This window comes from Bos indicus, chromosome 6 (genome assembly GCF_029378745.1).
Source record: "Bos indicus isolate NIAB-ARS_2022 breed Sahiwal x Tharparkar chromosome 6, NIAB-ARS_B.indTharparkar_mat_pri_1.0, whole genome shotgun sequence".
Taxonomy (NCBI): domain Eukaryota; kingdom Metazoa; phylum Chordata; class Mammalia; order Artiodactyla; family Bovidae; genus Bos; species Bos indicus.
The window spans coordinates 25,233,240-25,250,238 of record NC_091765.1 but is presented as its reverse complement, the minus strand read 5'-3'; the positions used below and the strand labels follow the sequence as shown (position 1 = coordinate 25,250,238).

Genomic DNA, 16,999 nt, shown 5'->3' with positions numbered 1-16,999 from the left:
ACCGTGAACTTCCTGATGTTCAAGCTGGTTTTAGAAAAGGCAGAGGAACCAGAGATCAAATTGCCAACATCCGCTGGATCATGGAAAAAGCAAGAGAGTTCCAGAAAACATCTATTTCTGCTTTATTGACTATGCCAAAGCCTTTGACTGTGTGGATCACAATAAACTGAAAAATTCTTAAAGAGATGGGAATACCAGACCACCTGATCTGCCACTTGAGAAATTTGTATGCAGGTCAGGAAGCAACATTTAGAACTGGACATGAAACAACAGACTGGTTCCAAATAGGAAAAAGAGTTCGTCAAGGCTGTATATTGTTACCCTGTTTATTTAACTTATATGCAGAGTACATCATGAGAAACGCTGGACTGGAAGAAACACAAGCTGGAATCAAGATTGCTGGGAGAAATATCAGTAACCTCAGATATGCAGATGACACCACCCTTATGGCAGAAAGTGAAGAGGAACTCAAAAGCCTCTTGATGAAAGTGAAAGAGGAGAGTGAAAAAGTTGGCTTAAAGCTCAACATTCGGAAAATGAAGATCATGGCATCCGGTCCCACCACTTCATGGGAAATAGTTGGGGAAACAGTGGAAACAGTGTCAGACTTTATTTTTCTGGGCTCCAAAATCACTGCAGATGGTGACTGCAGCCATGAAATTAAAAGACGCTTACTCCTTGGAAGGAAAGTTATGACCAACCTAGATAGCATATTCAAAAGCAGAGACATTACTTTGCCAACAAAGGTCCGGCTAGTCAAGGCTATGGTTTTTCCTGTGGTCATGTATGGATGTGAGAGTTGGACTGTGAAGAAGGCTGAGCACCGAAGAATTGATGCTTTTGAAGTGTGATGTTGGAGAAGACTCTTGAGAGTCCCTTGGACTGCAAGGAGATCCAACCAGTCCATTCTGAAGATCAGCCCTGGGATTTCTTTAGAAGGAATGATGTTAAAGCTGAAACTCCAGTACTTTGGCCACCTCATGTGAAGAGTTGACTCATTGGAAAAGACTCTGATGCTGGGAGGGATTGGGGGCAGGAGGAGAAGGGGACGACAGAGGATGAGATGGCTGGATGGCATCGCTGACTCGATGGATGAGTCTCAGTGAACTCCGGGAGTTGGTAATGGACAGGGAGGCCTGGCGTGCTGCAATTCATGGGGTCACAAACAGTTGGACACGACTAAGCGACTGATCTGATCTCTGATATGATCTATTTAGTTTTTAATTGTTTATTTTAAGAGGTTTTTTTTTTTTATTTGTTCTTTACTTGATTGATGAAAAAAAAAACCATGGATGTCGTATTCCATTTACAGCTCTGAGAATTGTATAAGAAATAGCCAATTTAAAAGCAACTTCATGAAGCCATGAATACAGCCATTAACATATTGTTTGAACAGTGTAAGCTGTTTCCCTGTAACGTGAGTTAAATTATCTTTACACTTGTCTTGGTATTGTTCATAAATTCAATGCTTGCTTGTCATTTAATTCTAGGGAAACAGTAAGGGAGTGATCATCGCATGTTGACTTATATGGAAAATCATTGATAGTATTTTGAGTGGAAAAGAAATTTAACTTACCCTTCTGAATGCAACTCAGAACATAATCTAAGTGCAACTCAAAACATTATCTGAATTACTTTACTTTTATGTTAATATTTGAAAAATGAAATCAGTGATATGTATTTAAACAATCTGATTTTAGAAATCTGAGAAACAAGAATGACTGCTGTTGAAATGCTTTTAAAGGTTATACTCCTTAATATTAGCCTTCCAAATATAAGGTTTTGTTTTCTGCTGTAGGTAGCACTGTAATTCTTTGCATATATGTGTCATATTATAGGTACACATATCCATATTCCTAATATAATGTTTTCAATCTTTTGATATCTATTTAATTATTCTGTGAAAAGCTGCCTCTTAGTTATGAAACTTACAGAGGTTTTTTGGATCTGAAGTCATACGTCTGGTGGTATTTACCCAAAACTCCAGCAATCTGCTAAAAAGTGAAACATCCCTAAAACCCTTCTGTTCAAGTTAGAAGGGACTGGAGTGATCATCTACACTTTCCAATATAAAGAACATTTTCTTCTCCTTGGGGGAAAAAGAGTGTAAAAGAAAGACTTCTATCTTCATTCAAGCATCTGTTAACATAACACCATCTTCTACAATCAGGGATATTTATCTTCCTGATTTTATCTGCTTTAAATGTAACTTACAAGGTCCCTTTTATTTTAGTTCTTTTGACTTTAGAATTTTAGCTTTTCTGACATTATTTTGCTTCTATTATTATCTTTTTTTTATTGCAATAAAAATCACATATGTGGCACAGTGGTGAAAGAATCTGCCTGCCAATGCAGGAGACAGGAGATGTGGGTTTGATCCCTGGGTTGGGAAGATCCCCTGGAGAAGGAAATGGCAACCCACTCCAGTATTCCTGCCTGGAAAATTCCACGGACAGAGGAGTCTGGCAGGCTACAGTCCATTGGGTGCAAAGAGTCAGACACGACTGAGGAACTGAGAACACACGAACTGTACAGTTCAGTGGTACATTCACCGTGTTATTTGATCCTCACCATCATCCATTTCCTGAATTTTTCTCTTTTCTAAACTGAAACTCTGTCCCCATTAAACACTAAGTCCCCCTGTCCTCCCTTCTTGCATCCCCTACTCGTGGCATCTGCTAATGTACTTTCTGACTCTATGAATTTGACTATTCTAGATACCCTGTATAAGTGGAATCAAACAGTATTTATCTGCATCTATTGTATGTTGAAATCCATTGTTTTTTAATTGTGTTTTTCTTTGGGTACACATTTATCTTTTTATCACTTTAAAAACTTGAAAGTGAAAGTCGCTTAGGCATGTCTGACTCTTTGTGACCCCATGGGCTATACAGTCCATGGAATTCTCCAGGCCACAAAACAGGAGTGGGTAGCTGTTCCCTTCTCCAGGGGAACTTCTCAACCCAAGGATTGAACCCAGGTCTCCCGTATTGCATGTAGATTCTTTACCAGCTGAGCCACAAGGGAAGCCCAAGAATACTGGCGTGGGTAGTCTATCCCTTCTCCAGCAAATCTTCCTGACCTAGGAATCGAACTGGGTTCTCCTGCATTGCAAGTGGATTCTTTACCAACTGAGCCAGCAGGGAAACCCCTTTAAAACTTGAGTTTACCAGAAAGCTTCTTTTGCAAGAAACTGGTTTCACTGGGCACTTCCTTTCCGCCTTTCTCCAGAACCATTCCACTATTCAATAATTAGAATTTTACTCTCAGGTTAATTTCATGACTCTTCTATTAAAACATAAAGGGAAGACTAAAATGGGTTTGCCTGATTTCTACAAAGCTATGCTTATTATAGTTGTGTCTGGAAATATCCTGACAAAATTTGTTTTTCTTTTTTTCTGGATCATTGACATTATGCAATTATTGTTGTTGTTCAGTCACTAAGTTGTGTTCACCTCTTTGCGATCCCATGAACTGCAGCATTCCAGTCTTCCCCTGCTGCTGCTAAGTCACTTCAGTCGTGTCCAACTCTGTGCGACCCCATAGACGGCAGCCCACCAGGCTTCCCCATCCCTGGGATTCTCCAGGCAAGAACACTGGAGTGGGCTGCCATTTCCTTCTCCAATGCATGAAAGTGAAAGTGAAAGTGAAGTCTCTCAGTCCTGTCCGATTCTTCATAACCCCTTGGACTAAAGCCCACCAAGCTCCTCCGTCCATGGGGTTTTCCACTCCAGTGTTTTGGCCTGAAGAATTCCATGGACAGTCCCTGAAGTCACAAAGAGTTGGACACAAATGAGCAACTTTCACTTTCACTTTTCACTGGTGTAGCATTATGGGAGATTTTTTCATGTTTTTTATTTTTATTTTTGCCTCTGTGTTTTCTGATTGTTCTGCAAAAAAAAAAAAAAAATTAAAAATTCAATAGTCTCTGTTTTACAAAAAACAATGCATATGCATTTCACACAATTTATATATCACTAATGTTTGTCCTTATCAAACAATCATGCTTTTAGCCCTGCTGTCTTCTACTGTGGTTTCTTCCGTCCTAAACTCAAGAATCTCATGAATTTCTCTTCCCTGAGAGCTATTTCCATAGGATGCAAAAAGAACCCATGGACACATTCATTGATTTATTTGTTTGATCTCATGTAGTTATTAAAACGTTTTTCCTAAAATTGAACGGAACTCAATTCAAACTGTTTATTTTTCCAAGATAGCCAGGAATTCTTTTTTTTTACAGATTTCCTCTGATGTCCAGTTGTCATTAGCACTGCTGTCTAATCTATAACTTCTCCATCTTGGATATCCAGAGTTTTATTTTCAGGGTTATTTTGGCATCCTAAATTGCTAGAATTGGACCCCAAAAGGGATTCTAACAGTTTTTCTTATTCCTTTTCCCTTCTACCTTCTTGCACTGCCATTTTTCCCTTTGTACTCTAAGGAGAGATCCTTTAGAATGGAAAACACACATACTCTAGCATTTCCTTTATTGTTCAGTGCCAGACATGGAGAACTGCAGAGGATGAGGTTGCTCTGTGGTCTTAGTTGAAATTAATACCTTTTTAAAGATGCAGCAGTGAGTGAATAAGTGAGAGCAACCTGTCAGTCATGAAAGCTGTGCCCAGTGGTCGAAGATTATGACACTGCTCCATGCTGGCTGGATGCTGCTCAGAATAATCTGTTGAGACGTGAGCATGTCCCTTTACAGAGGATGGACAGATCACAACACTTGCGCACTGGACCAAACAATGCTAATGTAGCATTTTCTTGAAATCTACTGTGTTTCAGCAACTTGATCAGACTTTACGTATATTATGTCATTAAGAGATAAGTATTATTCTTGCCACTTTTTTATGGATTAAGAGACTGAAGTTTAGACACCTTACTTGTTCCAAGTCCTGTACATATAGGGTAGATGAAAGATTATTGTCATTTAGTTGCTAAGTAATAACTGACTCTTTTGCAATGCAAGATTAAAACCCTAGTTTTTCTGAGTCTGATGCCCCTGCTCAAAGCCCCACGTGACACTGCTCTACAGAGTACCCTGCCCCTTGAAAGGAATTAGGGCTGTGGTATACGAGAAAAGAATATAGAAGCTGTTGGGTAGATGTGGCAGAAAGAGTAGAAGGAAGAAGAAAACTTGTGGTGGGAGAAATGGAAACTGCCATCAAACATTTTAAGGGTTATAATGTGGAAAAGAACTTCCATTTGTTCCTTGTTTTATGACTCCAGAGGAATAAAAGGCTTTTGGGGTGGCAGTCACTGAGCCATAGAACAAAGAAAGATCTCCTTAGCTCTCAGTGGTACACAGAGGAGAGTTGCTTTTGGAAGAAGCAAGATCCTGCCTCTAGAGGTGTTGCATAATTGGCAGAGATTGAGTGGGAAATATGCATTTGGTACACGACGGGCTATCTTTAAAAATTCTGTTCAGTAATGAAATATGTATATAAACACACTCTGTAGACTAGAGAAAATTGATCTGGAAACTCATCCCTTTTAATAGGATTTACACTGGAAGCCGTTTTCCTAATAACAATGAGAGCAAACCACAGACACTGTCTTCTCAGTTTCCCGAGTGTTCAGAGGTGTGAACTTTTGAGATGTTTGCCATGGTGGTTGGGGGGTCTGTGGTTGGAGAAACCTAAGTGATATCTCCTAGAACAAAGTCTGTTACTCTAATTTCATGTGTTACATGCCCAAGTCCACTTTCTATTGCAGTTGCTGGATGGACAGAGTGGGCCAAAGCTGCGTTCATACTAAGTGACCCTCTGTGAATGCTTGCTCTTCATTATCCTTTCTGGAGCAGAAATCTTCCATCAGGATGGCAAAGGTGAAAGAAGAAATTGTTGGCACATCTGCGGTGCTTTCAAACCGTGAGTAGGCGGTAATGACTCGGGACATTTCCTTTTAGCAACCAACTACCTTGGGGATACGCCACATTTTCTATGTATCTCCAGGCAGGATTTCAAGACTGGTATGCCATTTTGCTTTTCATTTAGAGTGCATAAATTCAGAAGTGTGAATTGCTCACCAGGTAACACAGCAGTATCACAAGAGGTGATGGATTTTGAAACTGACCACATTGAACTTGAGAAGGTAAAAGCAGGGCTTCCCACAACTGATCTTGACCAGCAACATTGCAGTAACATTGCTCTGAATTGTTTACTCAAAATGACACCTAAAACACAATGATAATATCTTTTCACCAGAAGCTTCCATGTCACTTCTTAATCACAACTAAAAAGAAATAAGAAGACCTTGAAGCTGTTTTAGTTTCAGTACTGTCTGGAATGTACTATGGGATTGAGAAAAAGGTTATGTAAAGATGACTTTGGGTGGGGGCAGTGCTTCCTCAGAATCCCAAGGGAAGAGCAGGGGCAACATTTAACTCCTTTCAGATCAAGGCAGGTTTGTGCTATTGTTCAGTCGCTAAGTAGTGTCCAGCCCTTTGTGACCCCATGGACTGCAGCATGCCAGGCTTTCCTATTGTTCACAATCTCCCAGAGTTTGCTCAAACTCATGTCCATTGATGATGGTGATGCCACCAACCAGTTCATCCTCTGTCCCCTCCTTTTTTCTACCTGCCCTCAATTGTTCCCAGCATCGAGGTCTTTTCCAATGAGTCAGCTCTTGCCATCGGGTGGCCAAAGTATTGGAGCTTCAGCTTCAGCATCAGTCCTTCCGATGAATATTTAGGGTTCATTTCCTTTAGGATTGATGGATTTGATCTCCTTACTATCCAAGGGACTCTCAAGAGTCTTCTCCAGTACCACAGTTTGAAAGTATCAATTGTTTGACATTCATCCTTCTTTGTGGTCCAACTCTCACATCTGTACATGACTACTGGAAAAACCACAGCATTGATTATATGGACCTTTGTCACCAAAATGATGTGACTTTAGTCTGTTGTATAGTCTCCTCTAGTATGTTGTTAATGTTTAATTTTTATTTATATTGAGGTATTTATTGTACACAGTCTTTAAAGTCAAATAACATTAAAGTTTGTTTTCTTTCTCACCATCTCATTTTCCACTCTTTGGGTCTGATCATTCTCAACTTGTTCAGCTATTGTGTCCAATAATCACCCATGTATCTTTAGTGGCATGATTCCATTACTAGTTTAACATACTTTATATTTTAGATGTTAGGAATAGCAGAGGAACCAGAGATCAAATTGCCAACATCCACTGGATCATCAAAAAAGCAAGAGAGTTCCAGAAAAACATATATTTCTGCTATATTGACTATGCCAAAGCCTTTGACTGTGTGGATCACAATAAACTGTGGAAAATTCTGAAAGAAATGGGAATACAAGACCATATGACCAGCCTCTTGAGAAACCTATATGCAGGTAGGAAGTAACAATTAGAACTGGACATGGAACAACAGACTGGTTCCAAATAGGAAAGGAGTACGTCAAGGCTGTATATTGTCACCCTGCTTATAGTTACATCATGAGAAACACTGGGCTGGAAGAAGCACAAGCTGGAATCAAGATTGCTGGGAGAAATATCAATAACCTCGGATATGCAGATGACACCACCATTATGGCAGAAAGTGAAGAGGAACTAAAAAGCCTCTTGATGAAAGTGAAAGAGAGAGTGAAAAAGTTGGCTTAAAGCTCAACATTCAGAAAACGAAGATCATGGCATCCGGTCCCATCACTTCATGGGAAATAGATGGGGAAACAGTGGAAACAGTGTCAGACTTTATTTTTGGGGGCTCCAAAATCACTGCAGATAGAGATTGCAGGCATGAAATTAAAATACACTTACTCCTTGGAAGGAAAGTTATGCCCAACCTAGATAGCCTGTTGAAAAGCAGAGACATTACTTTGCCAGCAACGGTCCATCTAGTCAAGGCTATGGTTTTTCCAGTGGTCATGTATGGATGTGAGAGTTGGACTGTGAAGAAGGCTGAGCACCGAAGAATTGATGCTTTTGAACTGTGGTGTTGGAGAAGACTCTTGAGAGTCCCTTGGACTGCAAGGAGATCCAACCAGTCCATCCTAAAGGAGATCAGTCCTGGGTGTTCATTGGAAGGACTGATGCTGAGGCTGAATCTCCAATACTTTGGCCACCTCATGTGAAGAGTTGACTTATTGGAAAAGACTCTGATGCTGGGAGGGATTGGGGGCAGGAGGAGAAGGGGATGACAGAGGATGAGATGGCTGGATGGCATCACCGACTCAATGGACATGAGTTTGAGTGAACTCTGGGAGTTGGTGATGGACAGGGAGGCCTGGTGTGCTGCGTGGGGTCGCAAACAGTCGGACACAACTGAGCGACTGAACTGAACTGAACTATTGACTATAGAAGATGAAAATTTTGCTTTCTTATACCCCTCTTCATGCAGACATATTTATTCTTCTTGGAAACCTGCAGAATAGCTTTATGGTTAAGTCCATATTCAGGGTTTTCATTATTTTGTATTTGTAAGTGTTCACTGCTAAGTATACTTCTGCAAACTTTTATTTTTGCTGTGAATTAGTTGCTTTTTTTCCCTTTTACTCAGCTTTCTGCAAGTTTGTGATTAAGATTCCCTACATCCTTTAACAGAAGCTCTGAAAAATAGCTTTCAATTCTCTTTCTATGCATTTTCCTTCCTGCTTAGCTACAGTCCTGGCATTTGTCTTTGCTGTCATGCAAGGAGATCTCATGTGGTACAACTTCCATTTTTTGGATATCATGTCTAGATCTTTTTGGTTTAATTCTTTGTTCCAATGGAGCATAATATCTATCAATCTCCTTTAAAAAATAAAAAAGGGTGTATAGAAGCAAGATTTTTGGAGAACTTGGGTATCTGAAAATGTGCTTACTTACTCCATTCTAATGTTTGATTAGTATTGAATTGGATTTGAAAAAATTATAGTCTCTATAAAGGAGGACTCAAATGGTAAGAATCATGATCCTTGATAAAACTGTGCAGTCTAGTGTGCATTTAAGAAGAAAGTGGCCTGAGGACAAACCCAGGGTCTATTGGCAGCAGCTTCTCTGAATGTCACCAGGAGAAAGTGAATTCATTTTTATTTCTTAGAGTCATTGGCTTTATTTGTAAAGATGCTAGAGTGCTATTATCTCACTGGGTAATAGTGTTGCATATCCACTGGTAGGTAACTGTCCACCTTAGGTAACTATCCATCTCTTATTAGAAGGAAATGGGCCACATCAGGCCAAGGTTTTGAGTGTTACCCAAATAAAATATGGGCCTTTCATTTAAGAAGAGAATGCTCAGGTAGAAAGACTGGGCTTCCTTGGTGGCTCAGATGGTGAAGAATCTGCCTGCAATGCAGGAGACCTGGGTTCAGTCCTTGGGTTGGGAAAATTCCCTGGAGAATATGTTCTAATTCTGAGACTTTTAACCTGAGGTTTTCTGTAGTTCATTTATGTGGGTCCCTGAATTCCCTAGACTTCGACGCAAATGTTATTTGTGTCATTTAGGTACTCTAAGCTTCAGTGACCTAATGATAAGGTGAAGATAATATTAATACCACCTTATATGATGGCTGTGAGTTTTGGTATTTAAATATTAAAATATATAAAAATATTTAAAGAGACATGTGATACAAAAGAGTGAAGAACAACTTAACTCTAATCCCCCTCTTTCCTCCATTTAATTGAAGGATAAATTACACAGAGGTTATGTTTCATGTTGATGTGACATTTCCTTTTAGCGTAGCCGAGTTCAGCACACCAGTCTGCTGACTCCTTGTCTAAAGTCTTCCCACCTTAGCTTTAGCCAAGTTTATATTTGAGCCTTAACTATCATTATTTCTCACATATTTTACAAGGGAAGGTGAGGTAAAAGTTCTTTGTTCTGAGATTCATTGCCTACAGTTAAATGTGGCCTGAAAGATGCTTCCGAAACCAGAAAGTGTGAAGGAAGCAGCATTTAATTTTTCATTATTTATTCTTCTTACCTGGCCATGAGAAACGTGCAAATATAGATAAATTAATGTAGAGGCACTGTTTCCAGTGGTCATGTATGGATGTGAGAGTTGGACTGTGAAGAAAGCTGAGCGCCGAAGAATTGATGCTTTTGAACTGTGGTGTTGAAGACTCTTGAGAGTCCTTTGGACTGCAAGAAAATCCAACCAGTCCATTCTGAAGGAGATCAGTCCTGGGATTTCTTTGGAAGGGATGAAGCTAAAGCTGAAACTCCAGTACTTTGGCCACCTCATGCGAAGAGCTGACTCATTTGAAAAGACCCTGATGCTGGGAGGGTTTGGGGGCAGGGGGAGAAGGGGACGACAGAGGATAAGATGGCTGGATGGCATCAGCGACTCGATGGATGTGAGTCTGAGTGAACTCTGGGAGTTGGTGATGGACAGGGAGGCCTGGCATGCTGCGATTCATGGGGTCGCAAAGAGTCGGACATAACTGAGCGACTGAACTGAACTAATACATGTAGTATTTTAAATGTATAATATTTACAAAATGTTTTTACATGTTATTTACAAACAACCTGACATAGTAAATTATCACTGACCATGTTTACAAAGGAGAAACTGAGGGCAGAGATTTAAAAAGATTTGGCGTAAGTCACCCAGTTAATAAGGGTTAGCACTGAAACAGGAGCACTTGCCTTCTGATTCCAAGCTCAGTTCTTTTTCCATCATACCATGTGGCCTCCTAATCATCATTAGTCATGCTGCACTCATTCTCCAGTGATGGATACATTTCAGAGGCAAGGCTGAAACTGGAGTGGGTTTTGCTGTCCTTGAGGGTTTATAGTTATGCCCTGTGCATAAGAAATATGTTCTGTTAGCCTGCCAGGTATACTAGACTGAGGGCATGTGGCCTCAAGAACTGGCCAGATACAGGATCCCAGGGAATTTGGGCCAATGCAGTCATTCACCAAGAGATCAACTTTACTCCTTCTATTTCAGGTAGGTGTTAATAGTAGATGAGTATACAAAATACAAGGGACATGAGGCAAATGTGGCAGCAGAGGTTTATGAAATTACTATATTCCTCAAAAGACCCAGCATAATGTGCTGTAATTCATGTCCAATTTTTTGTCAGCTATATGAATCAATAACAATTTTATTTAAAATGATATTGTGTCAAGGATTTTATCCCTTGCTTTAACCTAAGAGGTAAATACATAAAAATGTTCTTATATTAAAAATTCCTTTTTATTAATCTTATCTATTTTACTTTAATATTTTTATAAAAAAGAAAAAAAAAAAGTCAAAATTTTCCATTGTGAATAACTCTGCCACATACAGGACATGAAGTGATTAGCAATATGTAGTAATGTGTAGTGAGCATTTCTGGCTTGCTTGAGATGGGGAAGAAAGTGTTAAATCTTTTCCTTGCTCTTGATTTAACACAGGTGGAACCTCAAAAGGTCTTCAGTATGATTAGTGTTATTTTTTTTTAAGTGTGAATTGCAGCCTCAGAGGGAAGGCTGAAGCAGATCCCGATGGACAAAAGGTTTGAATTTCATTCCCATTTGGTCACGGTCATGGCCTGGACTACAAAAGTCGACACTGCTCTGGATAATTAGAGACCTTGACTTCACCAGACGTGGTCTCATTTTCTCATGAATATAGAAATGCCTCTTTAGGAAAGAGCTTGTAATTAAAATTATCCATTTTGGACAGTATTTCTGCTGGCGCCCCTGGATAATCTATCTCCTTTCCTTTTCCGTAGCTGTAATTGTTTTGAACACTGTATACATCTAGACTGAAGAAACTGTTTCAAGGAAATGTCTTAGGAAACACAAATAATACTCAGCCTCATGTCCTGCATTTTTTACTTTAAATATTTAACGACTAAAATTTACCCAACCCCTAATTTCTCTCACTCCATTTTTTTTCACAGTTTTCTTCAAAAATCAAAACCTCTTGAACTTTTAAATTTTCCATCTATGCTTAAGTACAGTTTTCTCTACCATTGCTTATATTGAGCTGTGTGGCTTTAATAAATTGAAGAAGGCTTCTTAGGGAGCACCTCCAAACTCCATCTGGTTCTTGGTTTTATGTTGCCTCTGCTCACCAACCAATCTTTGTGGTCTCTTAGAAAGAGCCCAGGCATGTGGTGGGGGTCATGAAGAGGATATGTATAAACCATAAGAATTACAAGTCCCAATTATTTGAGCAATTTAAAATTAACTTTGATTTAACCACTACTTCATCTGTATTGAATGAATGTGCATCCGTGCTCAGTCGTGTCAAGCTCTTTGTAACCTTATGGACTGTAGCCCGCCAGGCTCTTCTGTCCATGGAATTTTCCCAGGCAAGAATACTGGAGTGGGTTGCTATTTCCTACTCTGGGGGATCTTCCTTACCCAGGTATCAAACTCTCGTCTCTTGCGTCTCCTGCATTGCAAGTGGATTTTTTACCCCTGCGCCACATTTGTATTGGTGTTTTCCAGTTGTCTATATCTGAAAATTCCAGGTGTATTTCTTCAGCATTCCACTTGCTGGAGAGATGAGAGGAGGGCCGGTAGTACTGGCGAACGCTAAGCAACTGCTAGACGATCTTGATGGATATGCTGTCAATCTGCTTTGCTATTTCCGCCTAGTTCTGATTGTGGTTCTGAATTCTTTGAAGACTGAAAAGAAATTCCTGTACTTCACAATTGAGCTAACAGCTCAACTAGGGGAAAAATACTGCTGAAATCTGTCAGTGAATGTTGCTAACTTATGTTGCATTTATAGACAGGGAGAAAACTAAGCCTAGCAAATCCTTGGGAAGATGTGCAAGCTGGCTGACAGGTGTGACATCTCAGCACAGTAAGTTAAAGCAACACTGAGCAGTGAGTGTTGTCCAGTGAGACTTGATTGGTCACAGATGACAATTCCAGCTCCCTGAGGTGTTTCTCCAATGTCTGTGATTAATATCAAATGTCAAGTAAGGCTCACTTCCAACAATAAGGTCTAAGACATACTCAGCTAAAACAACATAGGATTTTCATTTCCCATAACCCAGTGAAGCTATCCAGACATTTCCTGGGGGATTATCCCCAGGATGAATTACACAAAAAGGGCACTACAAGGGCTTTCTTCCTTAAGCAAAATCTCAAGCAGTGCACAACAGAAGCAGATCCTTATCACTTGCATGATAGGACAGGCCTTTTTATTTTTTTGCCAGAGTTGTTGTGTAGTTCAAGATAGAAGATTCTGAGACAGACTTAGATAGAAACTGAATAATACATGATCATGGAACAATGACTTCAGTCAAAGCCAGAGTTTGGCTACACATATTTAGAGTGGGAAAAGAAGAGGGGTTCTTTGGCTTTTTAGTTATTGATGCAGTATAACTGATTATAAATATGTGTGTGTATAGATGTATATACATTTTCTTGCTTTTGATGCCTACAATAGCCAAAGGTCTTAGCATCAGCATCAGTAAAATGTATGTATTTATTTTGCAAAAAATATTTTTATAGGAGATGCTTCAAATCAAAAGTATTAACTTAGCATAGTTTGTATAGAAGACATAGATGGTTTTCCATCTTTTGACTCCAGAAAGGGGTTATTTTTAAGCCCTAAATTGTGGATGTATTCCTCCTTCACATGAGCACACTTTAGGGGAGAGGTCATACGTTGATAACAAAATTGTTTTTATCATTTAATATTTAATTCCTTAGGTTAGTATCTCTGAAGAAATCAAGAAAGTTTGACTTAAACATCCATTTTCTTTGTTGTCCCCTACCTTCTACTTATCACTTCTTTTTCTATGCCTCTCTCTTTATTCATCAATAATTCCACAGAGATTTGAAGTTGATTAAAGCAGGAGTGTGAAAAGCAGAGACATTACTTTGCCAACAAAGGTCCGGCTAGTCAAGGCTATGGTTTTTCCAGTGGTCATGTATGGATGTGAGAGTTGGACTGTGAAGAAGGCTGAGCGCTGAAGAATTGATGCTTTTGAACTGTGGTGTTGGAGAAGACTCTTGAGAGTCCTTTGGACTGCAAGCAGATCCAACCAGTCCATTCTAAAGGAGATCAGCCCTGGGTGTTCTTTGGAAAGAATGATGCTGAAGCTGAAACTCCAGTACTTTGGCCACCTCATGCGAAGAGTTGACTCATTGGAAAAGACTCTGATGCTGGGAGGGATTGGGGGCAGGAGGAGAAGGGGACGACAGAGGATGAGATGGCTGGATGGCATCACTGACTTCATGGATGTGAGTCTGAGTGAACTCCGGGAGTTGGTGATGGACAGGGAGGCCTGGCGTGCTGCAGTTCCTGGGGTCGCAAAGAGTCAGACACGACTGAGCGACTGAACTGAACTGATGCTGTTCTTACTTTAGTCAGGATTGCATTTTTATGATCTGTCAGTGAAATGACAATTGTATGGGATCCTTTGTGGTTGGAGGACGAGCCAATAAATGCTCTGTGATTAGAAGTGACATTGAGAGTTAGGTTGGCTTGAAACCAAGCTTACACAACACCAATACTAGCAATTAAAAAGTTTTTTTTTTTTTTTTTTTTGCATGGACATACAGTTTATTTATTTATTTTTTCCTGATGTTTTTTTTAAATTTTATTTTATTTTTAAACTTTACATAATTGTATTAGTTTTGCCAAATATCAAAATGAATCCACCACAGGTATACATGTGTTCCCCATCCTGAACCCTCCTCCCTCCTCCCTCCCCATACCATCCTTCTGGGTCGTCCCAGTGCACTAGCCCCAGGCATCCAGTATCGTGCATCGAACCTGGACTGGCATCTCGTTTCATACATGATATTTTACATGTTTCAATGCCATTCTCCCAAATCTTCCCACCCTCTCCCTCTCCCATAGAGTCCATAAGACTGTTCTATACATCAGTGTCTCTTTTGCTGTCTCGTACACAGGGTTATTGTTACCATCTTTCTAAATTCCATATATATGCATTAGTATACTGTATTGGTGTTTTTCTTTCTGGCTTACTTCACTCTGTATAATAGGCTCCAGTTTCATCCACTATTTAGTCTATTTAGTTCTTTGGCCCATTTTTTGATTGGGTCATTTATTTTTCTGGAGTTGAGCTGTAGGAGTTGCTTGTATATTTTTGAGATTAGTTGTTTGTCAGTTGCTTCATTTGCTATTATTTTCTCCCATTCTGAAGGCTGTCTTTTCATCTTGCTAATAGTTTCCTTTGATGTGCAGAAGCTTTAAAATGAAAGGGTTGAAGATAGAGGAAGGTCCTAAACTCACCTCTTTCCACAGGCACAGTAAGTCTACAATGGCACAGGGAATAATTCCCTTGGAAAGGGATCTGAAAATGGGACGAATACAGCTCCTGCAATTTCATGTTTTGCCTATTTGATAGGTAAACATTGTTGTATTGTTTTAATTTCCATGTCTTGTGTATTTACTAGTAAGTTTGAGAATTTTTGTTTCTGAGAAAATTACGTTTACATTCTTTACTTTTATTTTTTCCATATTGATTTGAAGAAACTCTGTATATATTAGAGAAATTAGCTTTTGTTGATTTCAGTTTTAAAATATTTTCATCAATTTGATTTTTTTTTCTTTAACTATATTTTTGACAACTTTGGCATGGAGAATTAAAGATTATATAGTCTTGTTTGCAATTTTTTCATTAATGGCTTTCCTTGTATGCCTTTTATTGTCTTGTTTGGAAATCCATTTTACTTGGAAAGTCCTCTAGCTGTAATTTTTGTCCTGTAACTATTTCTAATGTTCTTTTTTTTTTTTTTAATACTTAGAACTTGAAGCAATATGAAGTTTATCTGACTATTTGGAGTGAGGTGAATATCTAGTTTTATTTTCTTCCATTTGGATATTTTTCCTATTGCCATTAAATATCATTGAATAGTCCATTCTTTTCCCACTAATTTGAAATTCTGCTTTTATTATATACTAAATATCTGTGTATTTAGGGATAAGTTTCAAGATTCTATTTTCTTGTTTATTTCTGCATCAGAACTGTGCATCAATATGTACTGTAGCCTGTATGTATCTTTTGTTACTGTAGGGAAGAATAATAAAAGTATATTTTATTATTAATAAATTAAAATATTTTTAATATAACTAATAAAAATAATTTTTATTATTCTTATTTTTCATAACATTCAAATGTTTTCTGTGGTGAATATTTTTCAAGTAAGGGGCATTTATTTAGAAGATCTGTTTAAGTCATCTCTTACAGTTGTTAAAGTTGTGTCTTATAAATTTGATTTATAAGAAATCAAATTCTTATTTATTTCTTATTTACGTCCTATTTATTTATTTATTATTTACTCAATACTCCTAGAGTTTGCTTATTTATTTTAAAAGATTTTTTGATGTGGACCATTTTTAAAGTTTTTACTGAATTTGTTACAATATTGCTTCTGTTTTGTGTTTTGGTTTTTTGGCCCTGAAGCATGTGGGATCTTAGCTTTCTGACCAGGGATCAAACCTGAACCCTCTACATTGGATGATGAAGTTTTAACCACTGGACCACCAGGGAAGTCCCCCTCTTATTTATTTTTATGTGTTTTTAAATCCATTTTATTGCTCTTATTACTGAGGTTTTTTTTTTTTTTTTTCTAATTAGGTATTCTTGGTATAAAGGAAAGCTTTGGTTTTGTGATATTTTAGCTTAATTTAGCTTGTTAATAAACTCTATTAGATCCAATTGCTTCTAATTTATCCATACTCTTTTGAAGATTTCTTCTAGCTCGTGGCAGTATATGGCTGCCTCAAGTTCTGATTCAGCCCGCAAGACTCGGCTCAGTTGTCTGCAAAACTCCTTCCCTTGTGCGAGGGGGTGGCTGTGTTATAACAAAATGAGCACCGAATGTGCACTGAGAACACAGGAACTGGACTCTGCTTTATATGCCGTATCAGCTAGGATTGGGTTCAGGTCCACATACCAGAAAATGTGGAGTCGTTTAAACATCAGAAGATGACTTTTTAATCGAAATATAATTGATTTACAGCACTGTGCTAGTTTCAGGTATACCCAGGAAAGTGATTCTGTTTTACATCTGAAAAGAATCTTTTTTAGATTCTTTTCCCTTTTCAGTTAGTTCAGTAGCTCGATAAAGGACAGAA

At 38.7% G+C, this 16,999-nt stretch overlaps 1 long non-coding RNA gene across 4 annotated transcripts in view; it reads left to right on the top strand.

Moving 5' to 3' along the window:
• The window catches only part of LOC139183601 (uncharacterized), a 52,921-nt gene extending 38,117 nt beyond the window's left edge, over positions 1-14,804 (top strand). Inside the window, exons 3-5 of one of the 4 annotated variants that reach the window (XR_011567104.1) lie at positions 5,719-10,888; positions 12,668-12,742; positions 13,723-14,804. This is a non-coding gene — a long non-coding RNA (uncharacterized lncRNA). Of the gene's footprint in view, positions 1-5,718 lie in introns of all 4 variants that reach the window. The other 3 variants (XR_011567103.1, XR_011567102.1, XR_011567105.1) reach the window with 3 other exon arrangements.
• The last annotated feature ends 2,195 nt before the right edge of the window (positions 14,805-16,999 follow it).